Source organism: Notolepis coatsorum, assembly GCF_963971535.1.
Source record: "Notolepis coatsorum genome assembly, chromosome: 3".
Classification (NCBI taxonomy): domain Eukaryota; kingdom Metazoa; phylum Chordata; class Actinopteri; order Aulopiformes; family Paralepididae; genus Notolepis; species Notolepis coatsorum.
The window spans coordinates 181,475,332-181,495,681 of NC_140167.1; the positions used below are offsets into that span (position 1 = coordinate 181,475,332).

At 43.4% G+C, this 20,350-nt stretch overlaps 1 protein-coding gene across 1 annotated transcript in view; it reads left to right on the forward strand.

Moving 5' to 3' along the window:
• hspbap1 (hspb associated protein 1) overlaps positions 1-20,350 on the forward strand; it is a 110,275-nt gene that overhangs the window by 27,600 nt on the left and 62,325 nt on the right. The gene's annotated exons all lie outside the window — the stretch shown is intronic.

Genomic DNA, 20,350 nt, shown 5'->3' on the forward strand with positions numbered 1-20,350 from the left:
ATCAGACTGATTTGGTACAAGCCCTCATCGAGAATGAAAGGATAGTATGCCGTTCGCACATCCAAAGTGTCCAAAGATCTATGTTGCATGAAAAGCAACCAGCACACTAGACTCCGCTAACAACACCATCTAGTTTAAAATGTATTGTCATCATACAGCACAAGTACAGTACGACGAAAATACGTTTGGCATCCAATGTGCAAATGTAACAGTAAAGTGCAATAGTAATATACAATGTACGGTGATTAAACTGGGTATAAAATATAGTATAGAGTAATAGTGCTAATCAGATGTATACACACAGAGTTGTAGTATTATTATGTACAGTGATACAGGTATAAAGACACTCGTAGTCATACTGGCCAGCAGCGTAACTAGTAAGAGTATGTAAGGGATATGTACAGATATAGATGTACAAATTATTATATGCCGGTATGTACAGACATACTGTATGTGGATAGATATGGATCCAGATGTGGATAGATATACGGTGAGAATAAATATATATACTGTATATATACACAGTATATACTAATTTACTGAGAGAAGACAGACAACACTTCAGTCCAACGTTGATCTTCGTCAGGTCGTTACTGTGCACTTCCTCTTCCATTTAGTTAAATGCTCCATCACATGACAAGGAACCAATAATCACAGGTGTTGGCCCACAACCTTACTACACGGGTCTGTTGGCAATGCTGTCCAGGGGCCCTTATGAGCCACATAATACATTTGTAGTGTGTAATTCCGTAGTAAGTATTCATAGACCTGTTAGACTTTATTTTGGCAATGGGAGTGGGTTTCCTCATTGAGCGCTTATCCTTATCATTAGGACACAAGTATCTTGTGTTTCATTATAATAATACAAGTGACATAAAGCATTACATACTTCACTAAAAGGGCTGTGTGAAGTACATCTTTCAATAGGCAACGTTTTTACACCAGACAACATATATACAAAGATTAAACAATGATTTCTCAAATAATCGTGAATAGTAAAGAGTATTTCATAAATGTGCATGAATAGACAAGTCCAGTCCATCTTCTAAAAGATGTTGGTCAAAGACCTTGACGTGCCTCTTGTATTCAGGGTGTGTATCCAGAACAGTTCCTTTCTAAGGAGGATTTTGTCAACACAGCCCCACTCTCCTCTTCTGGGAGGTTGTACTTGTTCAGCCCCTATACGTCTCAGGGAGCTAATGTTGTGTCGTGCCTCCAGGAGATGTATTACCACTAGGCTTCTCTGGCCCAGGGTTCTGATATGACTCTGCAATACCAGTTCTGAAGCCTCTGGTGGTCTTACCTACATTATGCTTTACCACAGCGACACTTCATCACATAGATGACATTTATTTCATGGAACATGTGAATCCAAGACCATAACACACAATATCATTCATACCCATAAAAACCGTAGACACTCGACAGATAAAGAAGAGAATATCATATATATATATTAGTGCTGTCAGGCGATTAAAAAAATTAATCTAATTAATTACAGGATTTGTAATTAATTAATCTAATTAATCGCATTTTAATCGCATAACCATTTTATGCCTGATATTCTATATTCTATAATCATATTTCAAATTGCATGTGTCCGGATGGCAGAATTCAGTACTGTATCTACAAAACCTTCTGTTTAATCATCTTCCATCTATTAATTTGCTTAGATTTTTCAGGTCTGGTCAATTTGAGCATAGTGTTATTCACAGTCAAAGATAAAAAAAAAATTATTGATATTCTCATTTGGTTCATTACAATTTACTCAAGACACAGTATTTCTGACACTGGGAATACATTCCCTGAGATCCATAGATGTCCCTAGAATCAGATACCAAGAACATGCAAATGGACCATATAAAAAAAGTCTGTAATGTGTATTCTACGTTCTTATGGAATGAATGAGATAAAAAAAAAAAATTATAAAAAAAAAAAAAAAAATGTAATTAATTTTGAGTTAATTTTCATAACGCGATAATTTGCTGTGTAATTAATTAATCTAATTAACGCGATAAACTGACAGCGATATCCGATATACCGATATTGTCCAACTCTTAATTTCCGATACTGATATCAACCGATACCGATATATGCAGGGTTCCCCCCCCCCCCCCCCCCCCCAAAAACAGAATAATTTCAGGTAATTAACATTACATATCTCTTGTCGTGGAATTAACACAACATTATGCATACTTTCTTTTTCAGATTTATTTTTTAGCGTTTATCGCAGGGCAGTCCAGTAGAGAGAGAGAGAGAGAGGAGGAACGGGAGACAGAGTGGGGGGAAGACATTCGGCAAATATCGACGGGTTCGGGAATTGAACCCGGGTTGGCCGTGCCGCGACTCAGCGCGTTATGTGGTTCGCCACTGGGCCGCCCCATTATGCATACTTTTGACAATAAATAAAATAAGAATTTGTTCTTACTTGCTTGCCTGGGTAAATAAAGGTTAAATAAATGTAAAAAAATTAAATAAGGGCGCCCTCGTGGCGCACCGCATAGTGCCTCGCACACCTACGCGGCCGTCCCGGGTTCGCCTCCCACTCCCGGTGATATTTGTTGCATGGAAATAGGGGTCCACGCGCACCCCCCGGAACTTTTTATGCCACCTGATTTTTCTTAATCCTTAAAGTGTCTACTTTCAGAATCTGCCAGGTGCCAAGCTGAAATAATGTCCGAAAGACTCCATTTTTAACCCTTTATTGCACCTAACCCAACACCGAAACATTCAAATTTGATGTAGCAAGAGGCATAACCTTTGAAGTAAACAACATACAGAGACAAATGAATGCATTTTTCCATACAATTCTGACCCTAGGAATTCAATGGAATGGTTATTTTTGACATTTGACAACATTTTGACTGTATTTCTGGACAAAAACAGCAAACAAATGCAAACAACTTGTGTCTGACCAACTACTTTTTTATTTTTCAAACGCATAGAGTGAATATTTGTTGTATCATTTGTATCAGTTTTTTTTTTTTTTTTTTTTTTAATCCTCGAACTGTTTATTTTGAGATTATATTGGGTACCAAGCTGAAATAATGTCCCAAAGGCTAGTTTTAACCCTTTATAGCACCTAACCCAAAAATCAAAACATTTAAATATAATGTAGAAGAGGCATAACTTTTGAAGTAGACAACTTCAGATTCAGATTCAGATTACTTTATTCTCCATTTTATACAGGTACAAAATGGAACGTGATTTGACATTACAGTGCATACTTTTTTCACAATTAAGAACAATACAACAGTAAATAAATAATTTTAAGTAAAGTGCAAGACAGGACAGAACAGTGAGACAACAATAAGACTGAAAGTGCGGTGGTTGGGGACATGGATACAGTGCAACACAAAGTTCAAGTCCAGCAGCTCGCCATAGAGGGGGGGGGGGGGGGAGCAGGGGGACACCTGACTTGTTTACCAGGCGAGCTGCTGAGGGGAAGAAACTCAGTCTGTGGCGGGACTTTAGTGTCTTGAGCAGCCGTAGCCGCCTGCCGTGGGGGAGCATGTTGAAGAGGTTGTGACCCGGGTGGGCGGGGTCTGCCATGATCTTCCTCGCCCTCCTCAAGGCCCTGGTGGAGTGTAGGGACTCCAGGGAGGGAAGGGGGCAGCCGATCACCCTCTCCGCCGAGCGTATCACCCGCTGCAGCTTGGCCTTGTCTCTGACCGTGGCTGCAGGGAACCAGGTGATGATGGAGAGAGTGAGGATGGACTGGATGATGGCGGTGTAAAACTGGACCATCATGGTCCTCGGCAGCCTGAACTTCCTCAGCTGACGTAGGAAGTACATCCTCTTCCGGGCCTTTTTATTGAGAGCAATGGTGTTCAGCTCCCATTTCAGGTCCCGGGAGAGTGTCATGCCGAGGAAGCGGCAGGACTCCACAGAGGCCACCGGGGTGCCTCCCAGAATGATCGGGGTGGGGGGGGCTGCCTTCCGCCTGAAGTCCACTACCATCTCCACTGTTTTCTGGGCGTTGAGGACCAGGTTGTTGCAGCTGCACCAGCTTAGCAACCTCTCGATCTCCCTCCTGTAGGCGGACTCGTCCCCCCTGGATATGAGACCCACCAGGGTGGTGTCGTCCGCAAAATTTAGGAGTTTGACCGAGGGGTGCAGAGAGACGCAGCTGTTGGTGTACAGGGAGAATAGTAGTGGGGACAGAACACAGCCCTGCGAAATTAATAAATTTTCCCACACAATTTTGATCCTAGGAATTCAATGGGATGGTTATTGTTGACATTTGACAACAGTTTGACTGTATTTCCGGACGAAAACAGCAAGAAATGGCAAAACAATTTTGTATGACCAACTGCCTTTTCAACACATAGGGTGAATATAATGTTCACAATCAGTTTTTCTCTAATCCTTAAATGAAATGAATTTATTAAATAAAATCTTGTTGGGTTTATTTTTAACTCTTTATTGCACCAAAATCAAACATGAAAAATATGTAAAGTGTGATATAATTACAACTTGAACAATGAATACATTTACCTTTTTTACATTTTACATTTTACATTTAGTCATTTAGCTGACGCTTTTATCCAAAGCGACTTACAAGTTCTGTACGACAAGCCATCAGGAAGGGCACAACTCTATCAGCTGAGCAACATTGTTCATCAAAGTGTTGAGTGCTACAGTGTAGGTTAGTTTATTAGGACAAGTGCATGACAGTACGGTTAGTTAGGGTTAGATTTTTTTTTTTTTTATTGTTTTTTTTTTTTTAATTCAGATAATGGTTGAAGAAGTGCGTCTTTAGTCGACGGCGAAAGATTGGACGTGATTCGGCTGTCCTAACTGGGGTGGGTAGTTCATTCCACCATTGTGGGGCAAGGACTGAGAATAGGCGACTTCTCTTGGATGACCCTCCCGGAGCTTGGATAGGAGTAGGTCTGAGGCGGCCAGAAGATGCAGAGCGTAGGGGTCTTGAGGGTGTGTAGTTAGAGACCATTGACCGGAGGTAGGCGGGAGCGGTTCCCTTTGCCGCACGGTATGCTAGGTCGAGGGCATTGAAGCGGATTCGTGCAGCAATGGGGAGCCAGTGCAGGTCCCTAAGAAGTGGGGTGACATGGGCCGACTTCGGTAGGTTTGAGATCAGGCGGGCCGCTGCGTTCTGAATGAGTTGAAGAGGCTTAGTGGCAGTGGCCGGGAGGCCAGCGAGCAGTGCATTGCAGTAGTCGAGGCGGGAGATGACTGTTGATTGGACGAGGAGTTGGGTGGCTTCTTTTGTCAGGAAGGGGCGGATCCTTCTGATGTTGCTCAGGAGGAATCGGCAGGTTCTGGTCGTCGCTGCGATGTGAGCAGAGAAGTTCAACTGGTCGTCGAGGACAACACCAAGGTTCTTGGCGGTCGGGGACGCAGTCACAGCTGCATTCTCGACTGTGATTGAAAGGTCGGTTAGGGGGAAGGATTTGGCCGGCAGGTGGAGCAATTCTGTTTTGCTTAGGTTCAGTTTGAGGTGGTTGGACGTCATCCAGGCTGAGATGTCGGACAGACAGGCCGAGATCCGCTCAGAGACGTGGATATCTGAGGGAGGGAAGGAGAGGAAGAGTTGAGTATCGTCGGCATAACAATGGTAGGAGAAGCCATGAGACGTGATAATGTTACCCAGTGATTTAGTGTAGAGGGAGAAGAGAAGGGGTCCTAAAACCGAGCCCTGGGGGACACCTGTCCGCAGGGGGCGGGTGGCCGACAGGGTCCCTCTCCATGACACTTGGTAGGAGCGGTCATTGAGGTATGATGACAGCCATGTCAGCGCAGAGCCAGCCACTCCCATTCCTGCGAGGGCCGCAAGGAGGATCTGGTGGTTGACTGTGTCGAAGGCTGCAGATAGATCTAGGAGAATCAGGACAGAGGAGAGGCCTTTCGCTTTTGCTAAGTGAAGTGCCTCTGTGACCGCAATGAGGGCTGTCTCTGTGGAGTGACCAGTCCTGAAGCCTGACTGATTAGGGTCTAGGAGGTCATTCTGTAAGAGATAAGCAGTAAGTTGGTTGGATACAGCACGTTCAAGTGTTTTAGAAAGGAAGGAGAGAAGAGAGACAGGACGGTAGTTGCCTATGACGGTAGGGTTCATGTCACTACCAACTTGCTGACCTAAACTACTCATCATCCTCATCGTCATCTTCTAATTCAATTTCTGAGGAAAGCATGTCACACTCTTACACAGAGCTATGCCTGTAGGTCACAGCCTGATAAACAGCTCTGCCCAAAACAGACAAAATCTGTACCAAATCCAGACATCCAATGAGCAAATTAGTTTGAAAGAAAATGCAGCAATAACTTTGAATTGAGTACCACAAATAACAAATTTATGACCATTTATGACAGTTATGCAGTGATGCAGTTATTAGAAAAGTAAACAGACTATAGTCCTATGTCTTTTCTGCGTAAGGAAACCATAACTTTATGGCTGCGTTCATCATCGTTTCCATGGACACAGTGAATAAACAAGGCTGCACAGACACTGTGAAATGTAATTAACTTTTTTCAACACATTTTCTGTTCTTATTTATAAAAGAGACAAAACAAATATGGGGGAACAATAATATAATATTATTTATTCAATATGTTAAGGGAAAATTGTAACTGCCCCCCGGCTTGGTGGTGAAATAAAGATGCGGTTATGTTTCGTACAGGTGCTTTTATTTATTTTCTCTTTTTTCTTTTGCATTTCAGCATAGCAGTACTGTAGCTTTTCTTTGGTAGTTGTCGTTGCACCGTGTTTGTACAGGTAGTGACGGTTGCATCGTTTGCTCCGTTTGCACCATTTGCACCGTTTTGCACCGTGAAAACTGCATAGGACAGTCAAACACAAACATACACAATTAGTTATATTGTTCACAGTTCAATATTGTTCACAACAAAGCACCTAACGTGTTCAAACAAACATTTGAATTTAAAGATATTAAGGGTGAACTCGTCTTCCATAATAAAGGCATTTAGGGAAAAATAATGATAAATAATAACGTTACTTGTTCGGCAGCAGGTGCCTTTGATTAGAACCTAATCAGTGAGTGCACCACTTTACATGTTTACCACACATAAATATAGACCTCTTCAACAACAGTAATAATAATAATAACAATAATACATTTTAGTGTTCGACGTACCTTATTCCGCTTTACCAAGGGGTGTTATTTACTGAAGTAAGGTCCTTATATTCTACATAATTCGCTGTCTGCTCCATCGTTGTCTCTGAGTTACTTCCGCCTTGGTCACACACAGGATGCTGTGACCTTTATACTATAGGAAAGACGAGCTCTGCCCCCATGTGGACACGAAATGAAAATGCACAAGCGGCTCTGAAATATTCTTTTCTTAAATAGAAAGCTCAGTATTCTGAGCTAATACAGAGAAGTCGATCATCTAGACCAACGTAAATTAAAGCTTACTGACAATAAAGATGATAGGCATCTTTACCCTTGGCGGTCAGTTACACTCCCACCAAATCCTGCTATGACGGATAAGCACAAAACAATTAATTTAGTCATACAGGATTTCCTTTTAGATTTCACATAACAGATCAAAATAATACAATTCAAGCGTCTCTATACTAATTACTCTCGAGGAGGAGTACCAATTTCTGGATCGGTCGCTCGAGGACTGAAGGTCTGGTAGAGTGATCTTTTCGCTCCCCAGTCTGTATTTTTACTCGACGTACTAGACCGTCGCTCTCTTGAGTGGCTTCGACGACTCGACATAGTTGCCACTGGCTTCTTGGCAGGTTACTGTCCTTGAGGATGACTATGTCGTTCACCTTGAGGTTACGCCGTGGTACGTGCCACTTCTGGCGTGTAGAAATGTTCAGGAGGTATTCCTTCTTCCAGCGGCTCCAGAATTGTTCGATTAGGTACTGGACTCTGCGCCATCTCTTGGTTGCATACATGTCCTCTTTAACAAATCTCCCAGGGGGTGGAAGAGCGATTTTAGACTTCATCATGACGAGATGGTTTGGTGTTAAGGGTTCTAGCGCCATAGGGTCGTTGATACCATCTACTGTCAGTGGTCGGCTGTTTACAATAGCTGTAGCTTCATAGAAGAGTGTTCTAAGGGAGGCGTCATCAAGTCTGCCTGGACAGCTCTCAGTTCCATTTGAGTTTGACTTCGGCCTTGGTGACAAACTTGAGCGTGGTGATGAGCCGTAATTAGCTTGGTGATAGGGCTGTCTTTTGGCAAAATGATGGGATGTTTCATTTCTTGACTGAGGGATGAGCGTCTCAATCTTCCACCCACACAGAGAAGTTCTCGATGCAGAATTGGATCAAGGGAATGAAGAGCACTTGTGTTTGGAAGAGCATCTCCTTCCTGGCATCTCTTAATTTCCTGAGAGAAGGCTTGCTGCTGGACGAGCTTGATCACTATTTTGGCAGCTCTTTCTCGTTCTTCGACTGTCACCAGTTCGGTGTCGTGTACTTTTCCCGATCCCAGCCTCTTGATTCTTGCAACTACTTTCAGGATCTTTGACCATGAAGAGATCTGATTTAGGCGAATTAGAATGTCTGTACAATTGTTAACTTTGGTTGTGAAAGCTTGGACAGCCTTAACCTCAGGATCGCAGACGAGTAGGTCTGCGAAGGGATTCAGTTTGGGATGTACTTCTTGCTCCCAGAGAAATGTAGGACCTGACATCCAGTGTGTTGAAGGAATGTGGGATGCTTGAAGGCCTCTGGAGGCATGATCTGCAGGGTTCTCCGCTGTATCGACATAATGCCATTTACTTGGATCAGTGTTTTCTCTTATCAGTTGGACTCTGTTCGCGACGAACACATGGAACCTTCTTGCCTCATTGTTGATGTAGCCCAGAACTACTTGTGAATCTGTCCAGAAGAACTCTTCATCGATCTTCATCTGCAGTTCTCTTTTCAGCAACACACTCAGTCTGGTTGCGACCACTGCTGCTGAGAGCTCGAGTCGTGGGATGCTTGAGACCTTTGTGGGTGCGACTCTTGCTTTGGCCATCACAAGACTGGAGTGCACTGTTTCTTTGTCATTTTTGTACCTAAGGTAGGAACAATAGCCATACCCCATGCTGCTGGCATCAGCGCAGTGATGCCGTTCTGTTCTGATGATGTTGCCGAAGTCATGTGGGTGGTAGCATCTAGGGATTGTAAATTACTTTAATTTATATAGCCAGATCTTCCACTCCTCCCACCGTGGCTTTAAGTCATCTGGCAGTGGATCATCCCATCTTATGCCTCTGCGGCATAGTTCTTGGAGTATGCGTTTTCTGCTTAGGGTGAATGGGGCAACAAACCCAAGTGGGTCATAAAGAGAGGCGATGATTGAGAGGATTCCTCGACGGGTTGAAGGCCGGTCTTTCATGTTGACATTGAAGCTGAAGGTGTCGTTTTCTATAGACCACTGAAGGCCAAGTGCATGCTCAGTTGGGGTTACTTCCAGCTTAAGATCGAGAGGGTCAGTGATTGTGGCTCTTTCTGAGGGTTTCACACAGTCGAGGACGTCTTTATGGTTGGAGTTGAATTTGTGGAGGCGTAGGCCTCCTCGTTTGCACAACTTTTGTGCCTCGATGATTAGTTTCTTGGCTTCTTCGACTGATGAAACGCTGGCTAACCCATCATCAACGTAAAAGTTCTTCTCAATGAAGGCTGAGGCTGATGGGTAGTCTTCTCTGTGTTGGTGTGCCATGTACCTTAGGCCTAAGTTGGCACATCCAGGAGACGAAGCAGCTCCGAATAGGTGAACTGTCATCTTGTTTTCCGGTGGTTCTTTTCCCAAATCTCCTTCCTCCCACCATAGGAACTTAAGGTACTTTCGGGATTCAGGCGTGGCGAATAGTTTTGCTGAGCAGTCGACGAACACGACCCTTAGCTTGTTGGGCCTTTTGGGATGGTAGGTGCTGTGATGAGGAAGGTACCAGGCAGTCTCTCCCTTTGCTGTTGTATGGTCCAGTTCTGCATCACCTTTCTCAATGATTTCCTTCATGAAAATCTTATAGCGTTCGTGATATTCTTTATTTGTCTTTAGTTTCGTCTGAAGGCGGACAGTGGCTCGTTTCTTGTTTGGTAGAGATGGTGGGCCGCTACCCTTGAAAGGTAAAGGCATCTCGTAGTGTCCATCTTCTTTCTGTCTGATGTGGTTACTGAGAAATTGTATGAAGCGAACATCTTCTTGAGACACGTACTTGTCCTCGTAGTTCCTTTCAGAGAAGTCCGACTCAAGGGCTTTCAGGACATCTGTTGTAGACGGGGCTGGTATTTATTTTACTGCGACTCTATGTACGAAGCTCTGACTCCCTTGTCTGTCCAGATGAGGGTTAGGTAGGTGGTTCCTGCTTAGTGCGCTTGCTTGGGCTAGACTGAAGGCCTCTTGGTTCACAGTTGCTCCAGGAGATGCTTGACGTTGGAATGTTGGATGTAGCAGAGCACTATCTTCAGGTTTTTGGTGAGCAGTTTTTATTTCATGATCAGTGTTTTCTTCTTCTTCTTTGTTATCTTGATCACTTCCAGAACCGTATGCCCTCACTCGGGCTGCTGCTACCTTAACTTCATTTTCTGCTTGTAGCTGCTGTAGCTTCATCCTTTCCGTCTCCAGCCTACGTCGACTCTCCACCTTCATCTGCTCCATTTCCGTTAGCATGGCTGCCTCTTCCTCCTCTAGTTTGAGGAGATTTGTTTGCAGAGCCTGTATTCCCCAGATGGCCTTCACCTCTTCCTCTTTAGCTGCAAGTTCAGCTTCCATCCTTCTGCTTGACGCTTTATTCAGTGCTATCCTCACTCTCTCCTTTTCATGTCGTTCATTACAATCTTCTTCCTTTGTTTCTAATCGTTTACAAACAAGTTCCTGCGTGTCTGTCGTCAGCTGGATACAGGCGTCCATTTTATTTGCTATCTCTGGAGTTGTGGCATGATTGCATAGAATTGACTCATACACACTATATACTAGGTCACAACTTGTTTGAATGTCTTGTTTTAATTTACCAAGTTCTTCTGTCGGACAGAAGGCTCTCAGTTTTCCTCTAATTTCCTTTGCCATCTTCTTCCAGGTGTGGTAAACCTTGTTAAATACCTTCTCATTTTTCATATTTTCCACCTCACGATTCTCCTTTCCTTTCTCTGTTAGAGTTCTTTTGCGAGCACCTGTCCTGTTCTGTTCCATCTCTAAGAGGTTGCCAGCATCGTCTGCTTGGACCGACATTGTATTTGATCACACAAATCTAAAATGTCAATAAATAGCTGGCATCAAGAGTTCCACTTGCTGGGATGGATACCAGACAGCACAGGGTTAATTAAATATACAGGAGTGGCCACACACCCGTGGAATTGCTGGGGTGGATACCAGACAGCATAGGGTTAATTAAATATACAGGAGTTGCCACACATCCGTGGAATTGCTGGGGTGGATACCAGACAGCATAGGGTTAATTAAATATACAGGAGTTGCCACACGTCCGTGGTATTGCTGGGATGGATACCAGACAGCATAAGGGTAACTCAGTAGGTTCATTCTTCCTTCTCTTCATACATGTATTTTCTTTAGTGTAAGGTCCTCAACATACATGTATTCTCTTCAGAGTATGGTCTTCATTGTACATGTATTTTCTTCAGAGTGAGGTCTTCAACATACATGTATTTTCTTCAGAGTATGGTCTTCATTGTACATGCATTTTCTTCAGAGTGAGGTCTTCAACATACATGTATTTTCTTCGGATCATCTATCCTCTTCAGAACATCTATCCTCTTCAGAGTATGGGTTTACTCACTGTTTATCCTTTTCAGAGTATGGGTTTACTCACCGTTGATCCTCTTCAGAGTCTGGTAAGTTTTCACTATAACTGCCCCCCTGCGTGGTGGTGAAATAAAGATGCGGTTATGTTTCGTACAGGTGCTTTTATTTATTTTCTCTTTTTTCTTTTGCATTTCAGCATAGCAGTACTGTAGCTTTTCTTTGGTAGTTGTCGTTGCACCGTGTTTGTACAGGTAGTGACGGTTGCATCGTTTGCTCCGTTTGCACCATTTGCACCGTTTTGCACTGTGAAAACTGCATAGGACAGTCAAACACAAACATACACAATTAGTTATATTGTTCACAGTTCAATATTGTTCACAACAAAGCACCTAACGTGTTCAAACAAACATTTGAATTTAAAGATATTAAGGGTGAACTCGTCTTCCATAATAAAGGCATTTAGGGAAAAATAATGATAAATAATAACGTTACTTGTTCGGCAGCAGGTGCCTTTGATTAGAACCTAATCAGTGAGTGCACCACTTTACATGTTTACCACACATAAATATAGACCTCTTCAACAACAGTAATAATAATAATAACAATAATAAATTTTAGTGTTCGACGTACCTTATTCCGCTTTACCAAGGGGTGTTATTTACTGAAGTAAGGTCCTTATATTCTACATAATTCGCTGTCTGCTCCATCGTTGTCTCTGAGTTACTTCCGCCTTGGTCACACACAGGATGCTGTGACCTTTATACTATAGGAAAGACGAGCTCTGCCCCCATGTGGACACGAAATGAAAATGCACAAGCGGCTCTGAAATATTCTTTTCTTAAATAGAAAGCTCAGTATTCTGAGCTAATACAGAGAAGTCGATCATCTAGACCAACGTAAATTAAAGCTTACTGACAATAAAGATGATAGGCATCTTTACCCTTGGCGGTCAGTTACAAAAATAATACAAGTATAGATAGCACCGGTTAGTTTTCTTCTTCTTTGAGATGTTTGACAGTGGAACGCAAGTGGAATGTGTGGAGTGTCATTCCACGTTCTGTGTAGGAGTGTCTTAAGCATGTAATTTGCATTACGTGGCTATACGCATGTCATTTGCATTACGTGGCTATAAGCATGTTATTCGCATTACGTGGCTATAAGCATGTCATTTGGAAAGTTTATAGAACCAAGTTGGTTCTACATGCAATTACGTGGAATAATAATATAGCTTCGCTTAACAACTGTTTGTCACTTGACCGATGTCAGTGAAAATGAACCTGCAAGGTAACTTTATGCTAGCAAGCCTTTCTGTCAATAATGTTGCCTATGGTTGACAGTAAATATGATCTGACAGTATGTCTGACGACAAGGCTGGCTAGCTATCCAGCTATCAGACACCTCACTGTCCCCAAATCAATAACCTTTTCACAAACAAATGTGCAAATTAGCCATGTGCTTTATTTCACAAGAGCCAGTATTGTGTCAAACTAAATAAATACTGCCTCTCCAAACATTGCTTTGCTAGCTCAATCTTATGATAAGATAAGATATTCCTTTATTGATCCCCTTGGGGAAATCTGGGAATGAAAGACTAAGATATTTGTCCAACAGATATAGTTCCATGTTCATAAATCAAATCACAGTTGTGAAAGTTAGAACAGTCGATAACAACTAACGTTAGCTAGATCAGCTGATGCAAACACAGTGTAGGTGGATACATTGTAATGTTGTGACAGCGCATCATTACTGTCAAGGAGGAACGGTTTCAGTAATCTTTTATTACTGCAGCAGAACTCGAGAACTACTAGGAATCTCTGATCACTAGGTGTCTGACTCCCACCTAAACTGCCTCATCTGCACCTTTGATCACACTGTCTACTTGGTTATATTCACAGTTAATTACACTGCCTATTTTAACTTTTCTACTGTACTATCATTTAATTGCCTGTATTTATGTCTTCTACTATTACCATGCCCACACATGTAACCCCCCCCCCCTACCCCATGCTGCTACGATGCCTGAATTTCCCCAAAGGGATCTTATCTTATCTTATCTTACTAGGTACAAAGTACTGAAGCTGCTCCATAGACAGTGAATCAGGAAGGGGTTGGGACGACACAGAGAGCACCCAGGGGAATATTCTGAGTGCATGGATTCTGTTTCTGTTTCAGAACTGAGAACACTGTGTAGAACGAAGCTCATTTGGATATAAAACACTCAAACATTCTGCAGGTCTGCAAACATTAGTCTCTAATTCATTGTCAATATAGCAGCTCCACCAGAATGAATTTCAATATTAAAATTGTATTTGAATTTGAAAAACGATATGAAATTGAATACCAAACTCCCATTCAAATGTAAATAAATACATTTAAAATAAAAACATTGGGCCTCATGCATGAAGCGATATAAGCACAGATTTCGTTCTTAACTAGCATTTCCTCTTACTTTGTTCTTACCTGGGATTCAGCAAAGTTGTCTTATTGTTGCTTTTTTCTCAGGCAAGAACAAATTATAAGAGTGGTCGAGAGCACTCTTACCGAAATAAGAAATTCGTACCCCCCCCCCAAAAAAAAAAAAAGCCTACCATTGGTTAATTGCCCCCAAATACGACGTTAAAAATACAGAATTATTATTATTAATTATTATTATTATAACTTATTGCATACGTTCTGTCTGAAATGGATTATATATTGCTGTTAGAACAGCTATGCTCTGGCCGCCCAGGCCATTGATTGAAGATTTTATTAACAGATTGCAGAATGGGTACAATACAGTACAGCTCAATACACACAATTGTTAAGGGGAGGCAGACCAGAGAAAGACTTTCGTCTTGTTTACATCAGGGTCCCCCATTTTCAACTCATCATAACATTTATGACATAGACAACATACAGATATACAGATATATATCATGACATTTATGACATGACATACAGATATACAGTACTGTATACGTAGCATAGAACGCATTTTTAGAAAGCACGGCATTCCTTTTCACTGCTAGGCTGATGACAGCCAGATCTATATGCCACTAAAAAAGTCTGGCTCTTTTTCCATAGAGCCGCTGACCAAATGTCTCGATGACATTAAATCCTGGATGGCATTGAATTTTTTTAATTTTAATGACAAAAAGACGGAGGTCATGGTTTTTGATGGCTCCTCTGTGACCTCACTGCTAGATCTGGGTTCGCTGGCACAACATGTCAAACCAATAGTAAAGAACTTAGGTGTAAAAATCGACCCAGACCTTAAATTTGACAGCCAGATCAAGGCCGTGGTCAAATCGAGCTTTTTCCAGTTGAGGCAGCTGGCCAAAATTAAGCCCATCCTACAGGCGCAGCATTTTGAAGCAGTAATCCATGCATTTGTGACGACTAGGCTGGATTACTGCAATGCACTTTATATAGGGGTGAGTGGATCCTCAGTGGCTCGCCTTCAGATGGTGCAGAACGCCGCTGCACGTCTTTTAACTGGCACTCGTAAATATGACCACATCTTACCGATTTTATCCTCACTCCACTGGCTCCCTGTGCACTTTAGGATTAATTTTAAAATTATTTTATTTGCTTTTAAAGCTCTTCATGACCTTGCCCCACCCTACCTCTCTGAGCTGTTGCAGGTCTATACATCTTCTCGCTCTCTCAGGTCAGCTGACCAGCTGCTCCTAGTAGTGCCTAAAACTAGGCCTAAGCTCAGGGGGGACCGTGCCTTCTCCGTTGTCGCCCCCAAAATGTGGAACGAGCTGCCTCTGCAGATTAGGCAGGCCCCATCACTGCCCCGTTTCAAAGGCCTCCTTAACAGTGGTGCAGTCGTAATATGGGAACTGGTAACACGCCACGCCACGTGCATGCGCACAGAACTGATTTATACACACACACACACGCACGCACATGTGATCTGGTAACACTGCGTGTAACCGCGTGTGACCACGACTGCACCACTGCTCCTTAACACTTTAAGGACCAGCCACGTATATATACGTGTTTCAGTGCCATGCATTGTGGACCAGAGGCACGTATATAGCCGTGGCAAGTTGTTATTGTTTTATTCCATATTAACCCTTTCTCTGCCACGCTTATATCCATCCTTGTAGCCAGTCTGCCAGCTCTATTTGTCTATGGAGATGTTCTTTTTAGATTTTTCTTCGGAGCATCTATCCTCTTCAGAACATCTATCCTCTTCAGAGTATGGGTTTACTCACTGTTTATCCTTTTCAGAGTATGGGTTTACTCACTGTTGATCCTCTTCAGAGTCTGGTAAGTTTTCACTATAACTGCCCCCCTGTGTGGTGGTGAAATAAAGATGCGGTTATGTTTCGTACAGGTGCTTTTATTTATTTTCTCTTTTTTCTTTTGCATTTCAGCATAGCAGTACTGTAGCTTTTCTTTGGTAGTTGTCGTTGCACCGTGTTTGTACAGGTAGTGACGGTTGCATCGTATGGAGATGTTATTTTTTTTTTTTGTCAATTTTTTTTATTATTATTCACATGAAACAAGACAACACATTAACACTTTAACTGCCAGGAAACGTCTTTTCACGTCTTTCCCGGCCATGCTCAAGGTGCCGAAGACGCTGTACAGCGTCTTTGATCTGTTTACATCTTTTTTCGATTTTCCCCGTCTGAACTTCACCGCCGAGCTTTTGGCAGAAAATTTGAACCGGAAACTGCATTTCCTCTCAAATTTCACTAGGTGGCAGTGTCCCCCTATTTTCTAACACTATCACAATAGGGGGAATATTGTACCCCACAATGAATCTGGCATTTGATTGGCCAGCATACCTGGCCAATGTAACCACAGGTATAAAACGTTAGCGCGATCCCAGAATCGACGAGGTTTTGGAGGAGAGAGAGAGAGAGAGATAGATAGAGCGATAGAGAGAGAGAGATTGAGAGAGATATTTGAATTGAGATCAGCCTATAGTCTATATTTATAGTGTTATACAGTATAGTGGTAGTATCAGACTAATTGTAAGGTTTCAGCTGTGCTTTAGAAAGTACTTAGTCGTGCTAAGTAGTAGTACTATTCGAGGGATTAGTGTGTAGTCTAGGTAGTATATTTCAGTAGTAGTAATAGTAGTTTGATCAGTTAGTAGTTTCATTTAGATTATTAGATCAGTATGAAGAGACGTAGTGTAGGTAAGCGAGGGGACAATCCGGCGGCGGGTCGCTTTGTTCAGACGAAGCTGGCGTTTGGACCCGCGGTTGTTCGAGTAGCAGCAGCACCAACGACTTTGGTAGCTCCGATCGGAGAGAGCCGTGAGACCGTTGCTGGGCCCAGTAACGCATCTCACCCCGGGACCGGGAGCAGCTCTACCCGACGCAGTTCGAGGAAGAGGAAGGCTGCCGCTGTGGTCATAGCTTCTTCATGCGAGTCAGGGGACAGCGATTCGACCGCCCACGAATCTGATGGGAGCGCCGATTGGGAACCACCAGGTAATTACACGGTCTTATATATATATATATATATATATATGTGTGTGTGTGAAACGTGTATTTGATGATTTACCTAACGCTTATTCTGTGACTATGTAACGTTAGTTCGCCAAACCAACGCTGATATGCATTTATTATATTCTAGCTCCGGAATCATCTGACGATGATCTCGGCTTGGGTCGGAGGTGTTATGAGTCTGATTCATCGCACGATTCAGACGTGGGACGCGGTGGTGGTCGACGGGGCAACGGTACGTCATGTTTACTAATGCAATGTGAATATTGTTTTACGTGCATGTTCAAATCGATAGTTGAATGATATAGGATATAGGCATGTACAGGCCACCATGTGCTACACGTTAGGTTGTAATGGTCTTGTGTGTGTGTGTGTGTGTGCATGTGCACGCCCTTTGAAGTGGCCCTTTGAAGTGTGTAGCTATCAATGTAAGTGATAATAGTTGCATGCTGGGCATGAGACGACGTGGTGGTGGTCGACGTGGTAATTGGTATCATGTTGCAATGTGAATATTGTTTTATGTTCAAATCGATATAGTTGATGGCCATGTGCTGCACGGGTTGCATGGATGTGTGTGTGTGTGTGTGTAGATGCCAGCCCTTTGAAGTTTGTCTACCTTTAGTTACATGGATGTGTGTGTGTGTGTAGATGCCTCACCCCATGCCATTTGATGTGTGTGTGTATGTGTGTGTGTGTGTGTGTGTGTGTGCATGTGCACGCCATTTGAAGTGTGTAGCTATCAATGTGGTATCATGTTGCAATGTGAATATTGTTTTATGTTCAAATCGATATAGTTGATGGCCATGTGCTGCACGGGTTGCATGGATGTGTGTGTGTGTGTGTGTAGATGCCAGCCCTTTGAAGTTTGTCTACCTTTAGTTACATGGATGTGTGTGTGTGTGTAGATGCCTCACCCCATGCCATTTGATGTGTGTGTGTATGTGTGTGTGTGTGTGTGCATGTGCACGCCATTTGAAGTGTGTAGCTATCAATGTGGTATCATGTTGCAATGTGAATATTGTTTTATGTTCAAATCGATATAGTTGATGGCCATGTGCTGCACGGGTTGCATGGATGTGTGTGTGTGTGTGTGTAGATGCCAGCCCTTTGAAGTTTGTCTACCTTTAGTTACATGGATGTGTGTGTGTAGATGCCTCACCCCATGCCATTTGATGTGTGTGTGTATGTGTGTGTGTGTGTGTGTGCATGTGCACGCCATTTGAAGTGTGTAGCTATCAATGTGGTATCATGTTGCAATGTGAATATTGTTTTATGTTCAAATAGATATAGTTGATGGCCATGTGCTGCACGGGTTGCATGGATGTGTGTGTGTGTGTGTGTGTGTAGATGCCAGCCCTTTGAAGTTTGTCTACCTTTAGTTACATGGATGTGTGTGTGTGTGTAGATGCCTCACCCCATGCCATTTGATGTGTGTGTGTATGTGTGTGTGTGTGTGTGCATGTGCACGCCATTTGAAGTGTGTAGCTATCAATGTGGTATCATGTTGCAATGTGAATATTGTTTTATGTTCAAATCGATATAGTTGATGGCCATGTGCTGCACGGGTTGCATGGATGTGTGTGTGTGTGTGTAGATGCCAGCCCTTTGAAGTTGTCTACATTTAGGTTACATGGATGTGTGTGTGTGTGTAGATGCAGGCCTCACCATGTGTCCATGCCCTTTGATGTGTGTGTACGTGTGTGTGTGTGTGTGCAGTGTGTGTACACACACACACACAAGATCAAAAGGCATGAATCCTCTCCAACACCTTTGAACTTCGCAGTACATGGTGAGGCCTCTATATGCAAATTCCATTGATTACAGCACACACATACACACACACAATGGCATGGGCACATGGTGAGGCCTATATTTAAATGCATGGTTGTGTAGCATATGTAAAATTCCATTGATTACAACACACACACATGTACATGCTTTGATGTACAATGGCCGCTGATTTATTTTGTGTTCATACAGGCTCCGAAACCGAATCCGGGGCCAATACACCAACATGCTTGGGTATGTACTAACTACATTTATGTATGTGTAAATGTATTACTATTGTGTTTTATGAGACTTACTTACTGAATGAATTTAATCCAATTCAGATTCTGGCGCAGACCCTGCCGATAGTGACGCTGAGACTGGCAACGACATGGGATCACATTCTACTCCTGCAGGTAATTGTACATGGTGGTGACTGGCTGCTGCTAGAGCCTGGGCCTGGTGGTAGCTGGCTGCTGCTAGAGCCTGGGCCTGGTGGTGACTGGCTGCTGCTAGAGCCTGGGCCTGGTGGTGACTGGCTGCTGCAGGGCCTGGGCCTGGTGGTGACTGGCTGCTGCAGGGCCTGGGCCTGGTGGTGACTGGCTGCTGCAGGGCCTGGTCTGGTGGTGATGGTGGTAAATACAATGACAATACGTTGCCCTAGTGTAATGTATTACATCATGTGATTCTAGAACTGGATGCTAGTCTGGACATGCCGGAACCCGTTGCAGGGCGGAAACGCACATCTAAGAGCGGTAAGTTGGCCTCACTCTGCACACCACTTCCAGCTCTGACCTCTGACCCCCACACCACGTCCAGCTCTGACATCTGAACCCCACACACACTCACTCATTCACTCACACAGTTTGTAACTACGTGGCATATGAATGTCTACAGTAGGGGTGTTATAGTATATTTGTATAATTGACAGGTCGTGGCGTGCGACGTGGAGGAGCGAAGAGCAGGGCTGCGATCCGCCAGGAAGAGGAGAATGCCTGGTCTCGTGAGGGCTGGGTGCCTCAAAGGATCCCCTTCACAGCCCAACCGGGGTTGCTCCAGGACGCCAAGGCACTCAGATCTTACCGGCCTGCGAAATGGATGGATCTGTTCCTGACAGATGCTTTTCTGAACTCTATTGTTGCCCAGTCCAACCTCTACGCTGAGCAGTCCATTGCCCGGCTGGACCCCACGCTAACCAGTAGCAGGGCACTGCTTTGGAAGCCCCTCACATTGAAGGAGCTGAAGAAGTTCCTCGGACTCAATTTCCTTAGCAGTGTCCTGCGGAAGCCTCGCGTGGACCAGATGTGGACCACTGACGACATGATGCACACACCGTACTACTCTGAGACCATGCCACGCAACAGGTTTCAATTGATCTGGCGATTCCTCCACTTTGCGGACAATACTTCCCTGGAAGTTAGAGAGATTGTGCAAAGTACGCC